We start from the raw sequence: 13,938 nt of genomic DNA on the forward strand, positions 1-13,938 counted from the left end.
GGGGAGAGGGCACAAAAGTGAGGAAAATAAGGAAATAAATAAAGAGAGGAAAAAGTCAAGGGCAGGGGATGGCACAGAGGCAGAGCTACCCAGGACCCCCATGTGAAACCTGCCCAGGAAATGAGCACCCCAGGGGGGAAGTGCTGGGCCCTGGGTCACACCAAATCTGAAGCACCCAGGGAAGCAGCTTTGACCCCTGTGCCCACCCAGCCATTGCCCATCCCTGGCACCCCCATTCCCCTGGAAACCCAACCATGGGACCCCCATTGCCTTGGTCTCTCCTCCCTGGGGACCCCCATCCCAGAACTGCCATTGCCCAGCACCACCATTGCCATGGGCTGCTTCTTCCCCCAGAACCCCTATTCTCAAGGGTCCCCTTCTCCCCGCTGCACTCCCAATGCTGGCACCCTCTGCCGTGACCCCAAATCCCTGGGGACCATGATCCCACAGCACCCCCATCTGTGAATGCCCCCAGGCATGGAGACCCCAATTCCCCTGGACACCCATCCTTGGTTCCCCACACCCCTGAGCCCCCCACTCCTGGCAAGACCATCCCCCACCATGTCCCCAGACTATCCCATCATGTCCACAGCCTGTGCCTAGCTTGTGGCCACCCTGCCCCCACCAAGGGCCACCTACACATGGGGACAGATGTGACCTCGCTTCCTTCCCCTTCATGCAAAGAGCCGCCAGCCAGGGGAGTGGTGGCCACAGCAGCGAGTGATAGCCAGTGCACATGGCTGGGGACACCGGGATGGCCAGGAAGGTGGCACTGCTCCTGTGGGGTGAGTGCCCCGGGCACGGGCCTGACACCCAGGGATGGGGACGGGAGGGGTCATGGGGGGGGCTGCGGGATCCCCTGAGGTCCCAATGCCAGCAGTGCCAGTCCATGTTACCCACAGTGGACCTTGGTGTGACTGGGGATGTAGGGTGGCTTTGGGGAAAGGAACAGCAGACAGGAATTTGGGGATGGGGGGACAGGAATGTGGGGACTGGCACCTTTGGGCTCAGGTAGCTCTGGGGATAGGGACAAGGGAACTGGGATGCAGGGACAGATAGGGACAAGAATGGTGAGGACATGGCCATGGGGATGGGATCATGAGCTGGTGGGGGTGAGCTGGGCCAGCATAGGCTGTGTCTGTGGTGTCCTCATGCCGAGGTGTCCATGGTTGTCCCCATGTTCTGCCTCAGCCCAGGGTGGCCTCGGTGTCCCTGTTCCCTGATGTTGTTCAATTTCTAGAGTCCAATACTGTTGTTATCAGATTTCTAAAGTCCCATACCTCCTCGGTGCATTCTTATGGCTGCAGATCTTTACAGCACAGACTCCTTCTTCTGCATGTTAATCCTTCTCAGTTCTGGACTCCTCCAAGGCTCTCCCTGAATGGCTAACCCGCCCCCTTTTATCCCAGTTATCTTCATTAGTCACAGCTGCAGCCCATCAAGGACAACTGGGACCTCCCGGGGCAAAGCCTATATACAGATATTCAAGTACAATACTTCTATTTTGCTAGGACTCAAAGGCCACCTCTACTATAGTTCCCAAGGTGTCTGTGCCACATGGATATGGTGCATGGGTGGCTGTGACACAGACATGTTCTCCTGCCTAGCCAAAACTTTTGGGGACCACCATCCCACACGTTCTCACAAGAACTGCTGTCCCCACAGGGACAGTTTGGGGACAGCCCCCACACTGCCTGTAGTCCAGGTGTTGCTGTCCCTGCAGTGCCACCCCCACCCAGCCCTGTCCCTTCTCCCTTCCAGCCCAGACCCTTGGCCTCGCTGGTGAGTCCTTGGGGGATGCCATGGCCCCACCCCACTGTCCCCAGCCCTGCAGTGTCCCTGGCAGGCTGGTGTCCCATGGCACCTACACGTGTGACGGACCCGGCACGGGGCTCAGCCTCCCCATGAGAGTCTTAAATGGTGAGGGAGGTTTGGGTGTCTCCAGCCTGGTACTGTGGGGACCCCAAGGGCTCTTGGTGCACTCTGCTCTATGGGTCACCTCCTCTGTGACCAGAGCCTGTCCCCTGCTCTGGGGATATCCCAGAGCATCCCAGAGTGGGATAAACCATGCTGGAATTGGGGATCCCTGGTGCGCTGTGTGTGACCCAATGAGGGAATCTCCATCATATGGGGATATTATGGTTTGACAGGACCCTTCTCTCCTGCAGCCTGGTTGGTGCTGGAGGTGCCGGCGTGGGTGCTGCTGGATGGGGACATGGTGACACTGCGCTGCCAGCGCTGGTGGGACATGTCAGTCACCAAGGTGCAATTCTACCATGGGGACAAGGAGGTGGGGAGGTCCCTCAGTGGGACCGAGCCATCCTTGTCCCCTCTGCCACTGCACCACAGCAACCGCTACTGCTGTGAGAGCTGGGGGGGCTCTGAAGTGTCATCGTGGGTGCTCTCGGCGCCAGTGACAGTGCAGGGTGAGCACCCCCACAGCTGGAACTCCAATCTCCTGACACCCCCAAAGCCACTTCCCAGAGGAATCAGAGTCACAGTCCTCACCTCCCCTCTCCTTCCCTGAGCTCTTCTCGGTGCCAATGCTGGAGGGTCCCCCCGAACCCACCCTGGGGTCCCCCCTGACTCTCAGCTGCCTCAGCACCCCCAGCCCCCTGCGGCCCCAAGCCCCCCTCCTGCACATGTTCTACCGGGACGGGCAGATGGTGAGGGACATGCAGGGGTCCCCGCAGGTGGGGGGGGTGTGTGGGGGTCTCCCGCTTGGAGAATTACAGCTGTCAGGTGCGCTCTGAGGTGGGGGGGGGCTGTGCAGACGAGCAGCACCCGGCTCTGCGTCATGGTGTGCAGTGAGTGCGGGGATGGGCATGGGGAGCCCCTACAGCCTCCTCGGGTGCCCTGCCTGGGAACCTCCATGTCCCCCTGAAACCTTTTTTGTGTTCCTTTGCCTCTCACCTGTGTCCCCTCACTCCTCCGTGGTGTGACCCCATCCCCAAAATCCCCCATCACATCCATCCACCTCATCCTTGTCCCCCCACACCGGCTGCCAGCCCCTCCCTGTGGCCTCAGTCCTGTCTGTGTCCCCACAGTGCCCGTGGCCAATGCCACCATCACCCTCAGACCCCTGTCATACCAGGTCTGTGCAGGTGACCCCGTGACCCTGCGCTGCTCAGTGCAAGTGGGCTTAGCCCCTGTCACCTTCACCTGGCTGCACAATGGGCAGGAGGTGGCCCTGGGTCCCCTCCTGGAGCTTGGGAACATCAATATGGGACATTCGGGCACCTACCAGTGTGTGGCCACCAACCAGCTTCGGCACCGTGTGTTCCAGGCACTCAGCCCTGAGGTGGTCCTGGTAGTGACACCTTGGTCACCCTGGGTCACAGGTGGAGTCACAGGGGGTCATCGGGCTGTTCAGGACCCCCGGGGTTCAGGGTGATCTCAGTGTGTCCCCTCTGTCCCCAGCAGTGGCTGTGAATGTCGGCAGGACCCTCCTGTTCCTGCTCCTGCTCCTGGCTGTCATTGGGGGCTGTCACTGGTGGCACTGCCGGGGTGGGTGACAATGGGGGTGGACGAGGTCCTACAGGAACGGGGGCCAAGCCCCACAGACTGGGGAGCCATTAGGACATCACCCAAAGCTCCATATGGGGGGGGAACCTGAGCCCCCCTTGACCTTTGCTTTGGGTGCTCACAGGTTTGGGGACATTTTGGAGGGTCCTGGGCTGTCCCAGGAAGGGCCTTGAGGAATATTGGGGTGACACTGGGATTTCCTGGGTGCTTTTAGGGAGATGTTGGAGAGTTGTGCAGGGATGTTTAGAGCTCTTCAGGGATCCTGAAGCAGTTTGGAGGCTTCCCTGCATTCCATTCTTGTGGTTCTTTGTGGTGGTTTGACAGGAAATGTGTTTTCTGGGATGCTCTGGTCAGGCCAATGGATGTTCAGATTTTAATATTGGCATCTAATCTGGCCATTAGGACATTGGATCCACCTCTGAGAACACAGAGTTAAAAGTAGAACTCTCGCCTGGGAGTCTCTCTTGGGTTCCGGTGAGGAAAGAGTTCGGATCTCTCCCCTGTCCAGCTGCTCCTGCTGGGCAGGGAATGGGAAGCCATGCGGCCGGGTGAGGTAGGCCGAGGCTTTGACCGAGAGGGGAGGTGAAGAGGCCCCGAGGATGGAAGGGTGGGAGAAGCACCAGGAGGCATTGGGAAACAACCCCCAGGGGAGAGAGAGAGTACAGCTTGTGCTTGGGACTGTGCTACCTTGAAACTTGATAACATGTGCCGGCAGCACGGCTGAGAAGGAGAAGCGGAGGCGGGGGGGAGGATGCAGCGAGAAGGTGTCCGGCTGCTGTGGGAGTTCCTGAGAAGGCAGAGCCCAAGTTTTCGAGTTTTTAACCCTTTTCGGACAATGAAAACTTTACAGAACATTGACCTTTCCTAGAAGAGAGATAGAGTGGAAGATGAGGAAGGAAATGGGCAAGTGTGAGAGAGGTCTGGGCGAGTGAGAGATAGTGGAAGAATAGAGAAGAATCTTAGTGGGAAGAGATGATGGAGTGGCTTTTGCTGGACTCTTTTTGTACAGCCATGGACAGAACCATGTTCCTTGTGATACAGAGACTGCATCTAGGGGGAGGCAATGCCTCAGAACCAAGAGGGTTCAGTATTGGTACCCCTTGGCCCCAGGGGGTGAAAATATATGAGGGGGACAGGTGTCCCAAAGGAGAGACTGTGCTCTTTTTGGAACGGGACAAAGCATCCTTAAAAGGACGACCCTAGAAGCAGCCCTGGTCCATGTTCAGTGGTGAGAACACTGGACATGAAAGGAAGAGGTCACGACGGCAGATGTACTCTGGGCAGTGCCGCAAGTGACACGGAAACACATGAGGCTTCGACTGTGTTTCCAGGGGAAGCCCATGGTACAAGAAGGACTCCTCTCCTCTTGATGAACTGAGGATTGATTGTCTGAAGGGTGGTGCTGGACCAAGAGTTGGTGATTTGGGGAATAGATGTATTGTATTGGAAATTTGGTGGGGGGAGGAGGAAATGTATTTGTAAGGTTTTCATTTTTCCTGTGTGTGTTCCTTTTTATATATAGTTGTAGTGTAGTTAATAAAGTTTTGTTCTCTTTATTTCTAAGTGGGAGCCTGCCTTGCTTATTCCTGGTCACATCTCACAGCAGAAACCAGGGAGAGGGTATCCTCATGGGGGCACTGGAGGCTTAAGGGGTGCTCAGGGACTGTGTGAAGAATCAGGGTCCCAAGGCAGTTCAGGGGTCCTGGGAAGGGGGTCAGAGTATCTGGATGGCTCAGGTGTTCTGGGGCTCCTCAGGGGTGATTTTCGGTGCAGGGGCCTGGGAGTCCAGTAGAAATCAGTGTCTGGTGGGGGCTCAGGGGTCCAGTGGGCATTTAAAGGTCTCAGGTGGGGTTGGGGCCCAGGGGACCCCATGATCACCCCATCCTCTTTTTCTTGCAGCTGCCAGGAAATCCCAGGACAGGTCGGTGGGGAGCTCCAGCCATGGCTCTCCTTGACCCCCTCCCCAGACCCCTCAGACCCCCCCTTATCCCCACAGGGCCCCCCCAGATCCCCCTTATCCCCTGGAGGAGGGGGAGGGGCTGGACACTGAGGGGGCAGGGGGTGAGTATGGAGGATGGGTGGGGACACAGACATGTCACCCATGGGTGTCACCCCCAGCCAGGTGTCCCTTACTGTCCCCCCCAAGGACCCCCAGGTGATGCAGGCAGAGCTGCCAGGACCACATGGGCAACTGCAGGACACCAGTGACATCCATGGGAACGTGCTGTGACACTGGGGGACACTGGGAGTCCCCATCCCATGGCTCCTGTGGTGGCCCATCCTGCCTGGGGTGATGATCACGAGTCAGGGGGGGCTGCACAGGGCCCCAAGTGCTCCCCTTCCCCCTCCCAGTGCTCCCAGTCCACCCATGGCTCCGCAGGCTCCTCCCAGTGCCAGGGGGCAGAGGAAGAATTTCCTTCTTATTTGGTCCAAAATGCAGCTTTTTGGTTAAACTGGCAGAGATGGTGTTTGTTCTGCTTTGTCAGGCTTTAGGAATGGGATTCTCCAGTTCAGGGCTGTCACTAAAAACCAGGGGCTGCTGCCCTTCACCCTCCCGGGTGGAGGCACAAAGATCCCAAAGAGCTGAGAGAAGAACAATTTCCTGAAACAGCAATGAGAGCATAAAACCAACAGCAACAGCAACACGGTTCAAAGTCCAAACTGTCACACAAGGAACAATTTCCAGGGAAAGCCCCCAGTAAGGAACAAACCCCAGACATTTCCCCCAGCACGTGCCCTTCACCAGAGGAACCTGGCAGGGCCCTGGACCTTCCTTGCTCTGATGGCCAAAGCAGCCTTCAGGAGGCTCTGGATTCTCTTGTCCCCTGTCCCAAACCCCTCCTCTGCTGTGTTCCTTACACGAGGATGTCACAAAGGCCCTGTGGGGGTTCCAGAGCCTCCCCATTTTCAGGGCAGTCAGGATCAGGCCATGGCACAGGGTGGGGTAATCCTGACTCCCTGCTGGGCTAATTTGCCCCTGAGCAGGCAGTACAGGCCAGATAGCTCATTCCTTCCCGGGACAGAGTGTCTGAGTACCCAGGCCACTCTCAGCCATTGGCTACTTTAGCAAGCTTATTGGATATCAGCTCTTTAGTGATTATCAGCTCTTTTGTGATTCCAGCTCTTTGCTTGCTAAGGTGCCTTGCAGGCTAGTCAGGAAGCAGACACTTTCGAGAGAGGGGAAGAAAACGTCCTGGGATTCCAAAGCAATGGTTTTATTGAGGGGTCTGTGAAGGGTTCCAGAGACGGCTCTTATAACCAGAATGGGCAAAACCAGCCCCTTTTTATAGGGTATAAGGGGATCCAAACTTGTCCAATAGTAGGGGTTAGGGGAAAGTGACCTATGGGGGTACAGAGATAAGTTGGGGTCTGAAAGGCGGAAGACAGGAGCTTCTTTTGCTATTTCATCATGACTTAGCAATGCTTATGGTTGAGCCTCGGCCCTCCATGGGGCCCTAGCCAGACAGGAAAAGTTTGATGTCTGGAGACATTTGGGAAGACCTGTGTGTGGCAGGGGTAGGTCAGGCCTTGCTTTTGGTGAGACAGGCCCCATCTGTCCGTCATTGTGTCAGCCATGGCACACTGGGGACCGTGTGTCACTCTGCCAAAACCAGCTCCTGAATGGATGGTGACAAGAAGTGCCACCTAGGGAGAAGGACCCTTGGTGGTCGAACTGGCTTAAAAGGCAGAGTATGAGGTGGCCAAGTCCCTGACCCTGTCTTCTGTTGGGGTGTCTGTCCCATCCACACTGGAACCCAGGAGTTGGTGTCTCATCTAAATGAGAAATATCTGCCAAGGAAAGTTGGAACATTCCTGGAATGGAAAGTAGACCTATGTCAAAAACGTTTTTTTAATTTCAAAATGATGGGGCTTCCAGGCAGAAGTGTAGGAAAAGTAATAACAGCTTTTTAGTGGGAAATTTTTAAACCAGAACAGAAGAAACAACACAAACGCAGAACTTTCCCTCCCGCTCAGCGCTGTTGGTTTTTGTGGCAGTTATAACCGCGGCCAGCAGGGGGCGCTGCAGGGAGCACTCCCGGCCAGCAGGGGCCGCCCCGCTCCAGCTCCATCCCCTCAGGGGCCATGGCGGCCTCGGGCGGGAGGGAGGAGGGGAAATCGCTCTTTTTGCAAACTCACGGCCACCAGTCGGTCCCGGCACCACCACCGGCAGCGGGCAGAAGCTGCCAAGGCAGCAGGTTGGATCCCAGTGCCCAGTGGCAGCGTAGCAGTGTCCCGGGGCCAAGCACACGCCCTGCACAGCACCCGTGATCACTCTCCATGATCCCAAATTGAAGGAAAGGCAGCGCCTGACCCCAGGCAGATCTTGGGTCCACAGCAGCACCTCTGGTGGCTTTACACCACAATTCCTGCAAACCCTCAGCCTTTCACTCAGGTGAGGAGGGCAGGGATGGAGCAGCTTTGGGAACACCTGGAATCCAGACAGGGTCACTCCCCAGAGCCCCACCACAGCTGTGGGCAGAGCCACTGCTCGGTATTTCCATACTTTTCTCTCTTATCTACCTGGTGGCCACAATCTGAACCCAAACATTCTTTCCCTGAGGCTCCAGAAGGCTGTAGGTTTTATTCAAGAAGGAGCATCCCAGGCAGGTTGTTGAGCAGAGTGTTGTTGCCTTGGCAGTAGTTCTGGGGCTCTCTCACCAATAGGAACAAATGATCAATTGCTGCATTTCTGGACTGGCTCCCTTGCAGCTGCAGCTTCCAGCCAGCCCTGCCCTGAAAACCACCAAAGGCCCTCTCAGAGCCACTGCTTGGGCTCTCATCAGGGTTTGTGCTTCTTACAGGGCTGAGCAAACCACAGGCAGGCCTATTCCCCCCACAGAATTCTCACCTCTGCAGCAGCTCCACAAACCCAGAGCCCCTCAGAACCGAGGCTGCCGGCACCTTGTGGGGGCTGTGCTGGCTCTGGGTCACCCCAAAATCTGAGGCACCCAGGGAAGGAGCTGAGCCCCACTGGCCCACCCAGTCACTGCCCATCCCTGAGATCTCCATTCTCCTGGAAATCAAATCATGGGACCCCCATTCCTTATGTCCCCTCCTCTGTGGTACTCCTATCCCAACACTGACATTCCCCAGGATCTCCATGGCCTAGGACCCCATTCCCAAGGAACCCTCTCCTGTTCATTTCATTCCCTGCAATCCTCCTTCCCCAGGACCTTGATTCTCCCAGGACCCACATTCCCATGGGAGCCCCCATTCCCCCAGCATCCCCATCCCATGACCCCAAATCCCTGGAGCCCACATTCCCCCAGAACTTCCATCCTTGAGTCTCCTCAGCCCTGGGTACCCACATTCCCATGGCACACCCATCCCCAGTGACATCCCCTCTTCAGGACCCCCATTCCCAAGGGACCCCCATTCCCCTGAACCCCCCTCCCTGTGTCCCCAAACCCCCCTGAGCCCCCACTACTCCTGGGAACCCCATGTCCCACTGTGTCCCACCCAGGCTTGTCCCCATCCTGTCACCACCCTGCCCACAGCCTGTCCCCAGCTTGTGGCCACCCTGCTCCACCAGGTGCCACCTACACATGAGGGCGAGACCTGACCTTGCTTCCTTCCCCTTTGGCCAAAGAGCCACCACCCAGGGGACAGCCACCCCCGTCAGTGAGTGACAGCCAGTGCCATGGCTGGGGACACCAGGATGGCCGGGAAGGTGGCGCTGCTCCTGTGGGGTGAGTGCCCCGGGCACGGGCCTGACACCCTGGGGATGTGGAGAGGAGAGGGCACAGGAGGAATGCAGGGTCCCCTGAGGTCCCCAGTGCAAGGAGAGCCACTCCATGTTATCCACAGTGGACACTGGTGGGACTGGGGATGTAGGGTGGCTTTGAGGAAAGGAACAAGGGGCAGGAATTTGGGGATGGGGATGTGGGGACAGGAATGTGGGAACTGGCACCTTTGGGCTCAGATAGCTCCGGGGACAGGGACAAGGGAACTGGGATGCAGGGACAAGAATGGTGAGGATGTGGCCATGGGAATGGGATCAGGGGGATGGGATCATGAGCTGGGGGAGGTGAGCTGGGCCAGCATGGGCTGTGTCTGTGGTGTTCTTGTGCCTGGGGTGTCCATGGTGTCCCCATGTTCTGCCTCAGCCCGGGGTGGCCTCGGTGTCCCTGTTCCCAAGGTGTCTGTGCCACACAAATGTGGTGAACAGGTGGCTGTGACACAGACATATCCCTCTGCCTCTCCAAATCTTTTGGGGACCACTTGCACACACTTTCCCACAAGAACTGCTGTCCCCATAGGGACAGTTTGGGGACAGCCACAACACCCTGTACTGTGGTGGCGCCATCCCTGCAATGCCACCCCCACCCAGCCCTGTCCCTTCTCCCTTCCAGCCCAGACCCTTGGCCTCGCTGGTGAGTCCTCAGGGGATGCCATGGCCCCAGCCCTACACTGGCCCTGGCAGGTTGGTGTCCCCTGTCACCCGCAGGGTCCCAGCCCACCCAGCTCTTGGTGGAGCCCCCCTGGAGGCCGGCGGTGCTGTGGGACCGGGTGACCCTGACCTGCCAGGGCTCGGGGACTGTCGGTGCCACCACCTGGTACAAGGATGGGCAGCGCTGGGGGCAGGAGGGACACCACCGCCTCCCTGTCACCGAGAGAGGCTCCTACACGTGTGACAGACCCGGAACCGGGCGCAGCCCCCTGTGACAGTCTTAGATGGTGAGGGGGGATCTTAAATAATCAGGGTGGCCCCTGAGAAATCAGGCATCCACTCCATGGGTAGCCTCACCCCTCGTGTGGCAAGATCCTATGCCCTGCACACAGGGACGTCCCAGTGCGTCCCAGTGCACCCCAGTGCTATGGGCACCCACCTCAGACCGGTCTCATCAGTGAAATGTAATCCTCCTGTCCCACAGACCCACTGGTGCTGCAGGTGCCAGCATGGGCACTGCTGGAGAGGGACACAGTGACACTGCGCTGCCGGTGCCGGCAGGAAAACCATCTCAGCAGGGTGCGCTTTTACCGGGAGGAGAAGGATCTCGGGGGGGTCCCTTAGGGGAACTGATCTGTCCCTGTCCCCCCTGCAGCTGCACCACAGCGGCCGCTACTGATATGAGGGCTTGGTGGGTTCCTGGCAGTCAAGGTCAGCACCAGTGACAGTGACAGTGCACAGTGAGCAACCCCATGGCTGGAACTCCAATATCTTGACAACCCCAAAGCCACTTTTTAGTGCAGTCAGAGCGACAGTCCTCACCTCCTCTCTCCTTCCTTGAGCTCTTCTCAGTGCCGGTGCTGGAGGGTCCCCCCACGCCCACCAAGGTGTCCCCCCTGACTCTCAGCTGCCTCAGCACCCCCAGCCCCCTGCAGCCCCGAGCCCCCCTCCTGCACGTGTTCTACCGGGAGGGGCAGGTGGTGGGGGGCCCGCAGGTGTTCCCACAGCTGCTGGTGCCTGCCATGGGGGTCTCCCACTCGGGGAATTTTGGCTGTGAGGTGCAATTCGAGGGGGGGTCCGTGCGGAAGAGCAGCGCCTGGCACCACGTCACGGTGTACAGTGAGTGCGGGGATGGGCACGGGGAGCCCCCACAGCCTCCTTGGGTACCCCACACTGCCTGGCATCGCCCAGCCCTCCCTGATGCCTGCTCTGGGGTACCCAACCTTTCCCAGGTCCCTCCCTTGCTCCCACCATCCTTTCTTGAGTCCCTCTACAGAACCCCCATCCCTTCATGGGTACCCCCATCCTTCCCTGACACCTTTTCCATGTCCTGCCATCGCTGCCCCTTGTCCCTCCCAAGGTCCCCTATTCCTGGCTCGTGTTTCCCTCCATCCCTCATCGGGTCCCCTCACCCATCCCTGGGTCCCTTCACCCCTCTCTGAGGTCTCCACACATTGCCCAGGTCACAGGATTCCCTCCTTGGGTCTCCATACCCTTCCTGGTATTGCCCACCTCCTACTCAAGGTGTTCCCTCCCTGTTCCCCCCATCATCCCTCGAGGTTCATTTTTAAGCCCCCCCACCCCAATCTCTGCGACCCCTCTCCCTCACTGGAGTTCCCCTGCCCCTCCCTGAACCCCCTGGGTACCTCATTCTTCCCTGGTGTCCCTGTCTCCCGCAGGGGTCCAACCCTTGGGAGTGTCCCTGTCAGTGCAGCCTCCTGGGGCAAAGGTGGCACTCGAGACCGTCTGGTGCTGAGCTGCGAAGTTGCCATGGGGACAGGTCCCCTGTCCTTCTCCTGGCACTGGGAGGGCTCGGGGCACCGCTGGGCACCGGCCCCTGCCTGGAGCTGCGCCACCTTGGGGACAATGACAGCGGCCAGTACCGGTGCCGGGTCAGAGATGGGGACAGCGTGGCCGAGAGTGACCCCCTGAATGTCACCGTCCTGGGTGAGCGGGACCCTCAGGCTGGGGGTGACCCCAACCGCAGCACCCCCATCCCACCTCGCCCAGTGCCAGCCCCATCTCTGTCCCCGCAGTGCCCGTTGCCAATGCCACCACCACCCCCGGTTCCCTGTCACACCAGGTGCACCCAGGTTACAACGTGAACTTGCGCTGCTCAGTGCAGGTGGGCTCAGCCCCTGTCACCTTCACCTGGCTGCACAATAGGCAGGAAGTGGGTCAGGGTCCCTTCCTGGAGCTTGGGGACGTTGAAGTGGAACATTTGGGAACATACAAGTGTGTGGCCACCAACCATCTTGACGGGCACCGCATGTTCCGGGCAGTCAGCCCAGAGCTGGCACTTGAGGTCACCCCTTGCTCACCCTGGGTCACAGGTGGTGTCGTGCAGGTGGGGTCACCAGGGAGTGCAGGACCCCTGGGGTGATGGGTGACCCTGATGTGTCCCCCTCTCTTTTTTGCAGTGGCCGCAGGGGTTGGTGGGACCCTTTCCTTCCTGGTCCTCCTCGTGGCTGTCATTGTGACCTGGCACTGGTGGCACCGTGTGTGTGGGTGACAGTGGGGGCAAGGGTAGTCCCAGGGAACTCTAGAGGCACCCAGAATTGGAGAAACCATAGGGAACAACCCACAGCCCCACAATTGTGACTTTGGCTGGGGGTCCTGTAGGGTTTGGGCAGTTGCTGGAGGGTCCTGCAGGGATGTTGGGAGTTCTTTATGGGGCCCTTGGGGTGTTTGGGGGATCTCTGTCCCTGCTGGGCCTTGGGTTCTTGAGGGTGAGTTGGTTGGGGCCACTGGAGAGGTTCATTGATTCTGGGGGGCATCAGGGATACTTGGGGGTCCTGAGTAGGTTCAGGAATCCTGAGAGGGTTCAGCGCCCTGGGACCACACAGTCATCCCTCCCATCTTTCCTTTGCAGCTGCCGGGAAGAACCAGGAAAGGTGAGTGGGGAGCTCGAACCACACTCTCCCATTTTACCCCAACCCCCAAGACCTCCCATCCCCTCCCCCACATCCCCTTTATTCCCTCAGGGCCCCCCCGGATCCCCCAGCCCCCCCAGAGGAGGGGGAGGTGCTGTACACCCACGTCGTGGTCACCAAGAGGGCAGAGGGTGAGTACGGGGGGGACACACACAGAGGGACACGTCACCCACGAGTGTCACCCCACCCAGATCCCACAGCCCGTGTCTCTCGCAGCGTCCCCCCGTGCCACCACCCTCCAGGATCCCCAGGTGACCAACGCGGAGCTGCGGGGACCCCAGGGGCAACCACGGGAACCGGGTGACATCTACGGGAATGTGCTGTGACACTGGGGGGAACTGGGGGCACTGGGGGTCCCCACCCATGGGCACCCACTCGTGTCGGTGCTGCCACTAAAACTGCCCCAATCCCTCCCCGTGGGGGCACAAAGATCCCAAAGGGCTGAGAGAAGAACAATTTCCTGAAACAGCAATGAGAGAGAATAAAAACCAAGAGCAACAGCAACAAGGTTCAGAGTCCAAATTGCCACAAAAGGAATGGTTTCAAGGGAAAACCACCGAAAAGGAACAAACACCAGACGCTGTCCCCAAAACATTTCTTCCACCAGAGGAATTTGGCAGGGCCCTGGAGCTTCCTTGCTCTGATGGCCAAAGCGGCCTTTAGGAGGCTGTGGATTCTCTTGTCCCTTGTCCTACACCCATCCTCTGCCATATTCCCCACACAAGGATATCACAAAGGCCCTGTGGGAGCCTCCTCCTCTTCCAGGGCATTTGGGATCATGCCATGGCACAGGGCAGGGTGTCAGAGACAGGAAAAGTTTGATGTCTGGAGACATTTTGGAACAGCTGTGTGTAGCAGGGGTGGGTCAGGCCATGCTTTTGGTGAGACAGTCTGTCAGCCATGGCACACTGGGGCAATGTGATGCTCTGCCAAAGCCAGTTCCTGAGTGGCCAGTTGACCAGAAGTGCCACGTGGGGAGAGGGCCCTTGGTGGCCCATCCAGCTTCGAAGGTAGGGCATGTGGTCACCAAGTCCCTGACCATGTCTCCTCTTGGCATGTATGTCCAATCCACACTGGAACCCAGGATTG

General features: G+C 58.6%; 1 pseudogene; it reads left to right on the forward strand.

Moving 5' to 3' along the window:
- The first annotated feature begins 754 nt into the window (after positions 1-754).
- On the forward strand, positions 755-13,175 carry LOC136571074 (Fc receptor-like protein 3; annotated as a pseudogene).
- The last annotated feature ends 763 nt before the right edge of the window (positions 13,176-13,938 follow it).

Source organism: Molothrus aeneus, unplaced genomic scaffold (assembly GCF_037042795.1).
Source record: "Molothrus aeneus isolate 106 unplaced genomic scaffold, BPBGC_Maene_1.0 scaffold_60, whole genome shotgun sequence".
NCBI lineage: Eukaryota > Metazoa > Chordata > Aves > Passeriformes > Icteridae > Molothrus > Molothrus aeneus.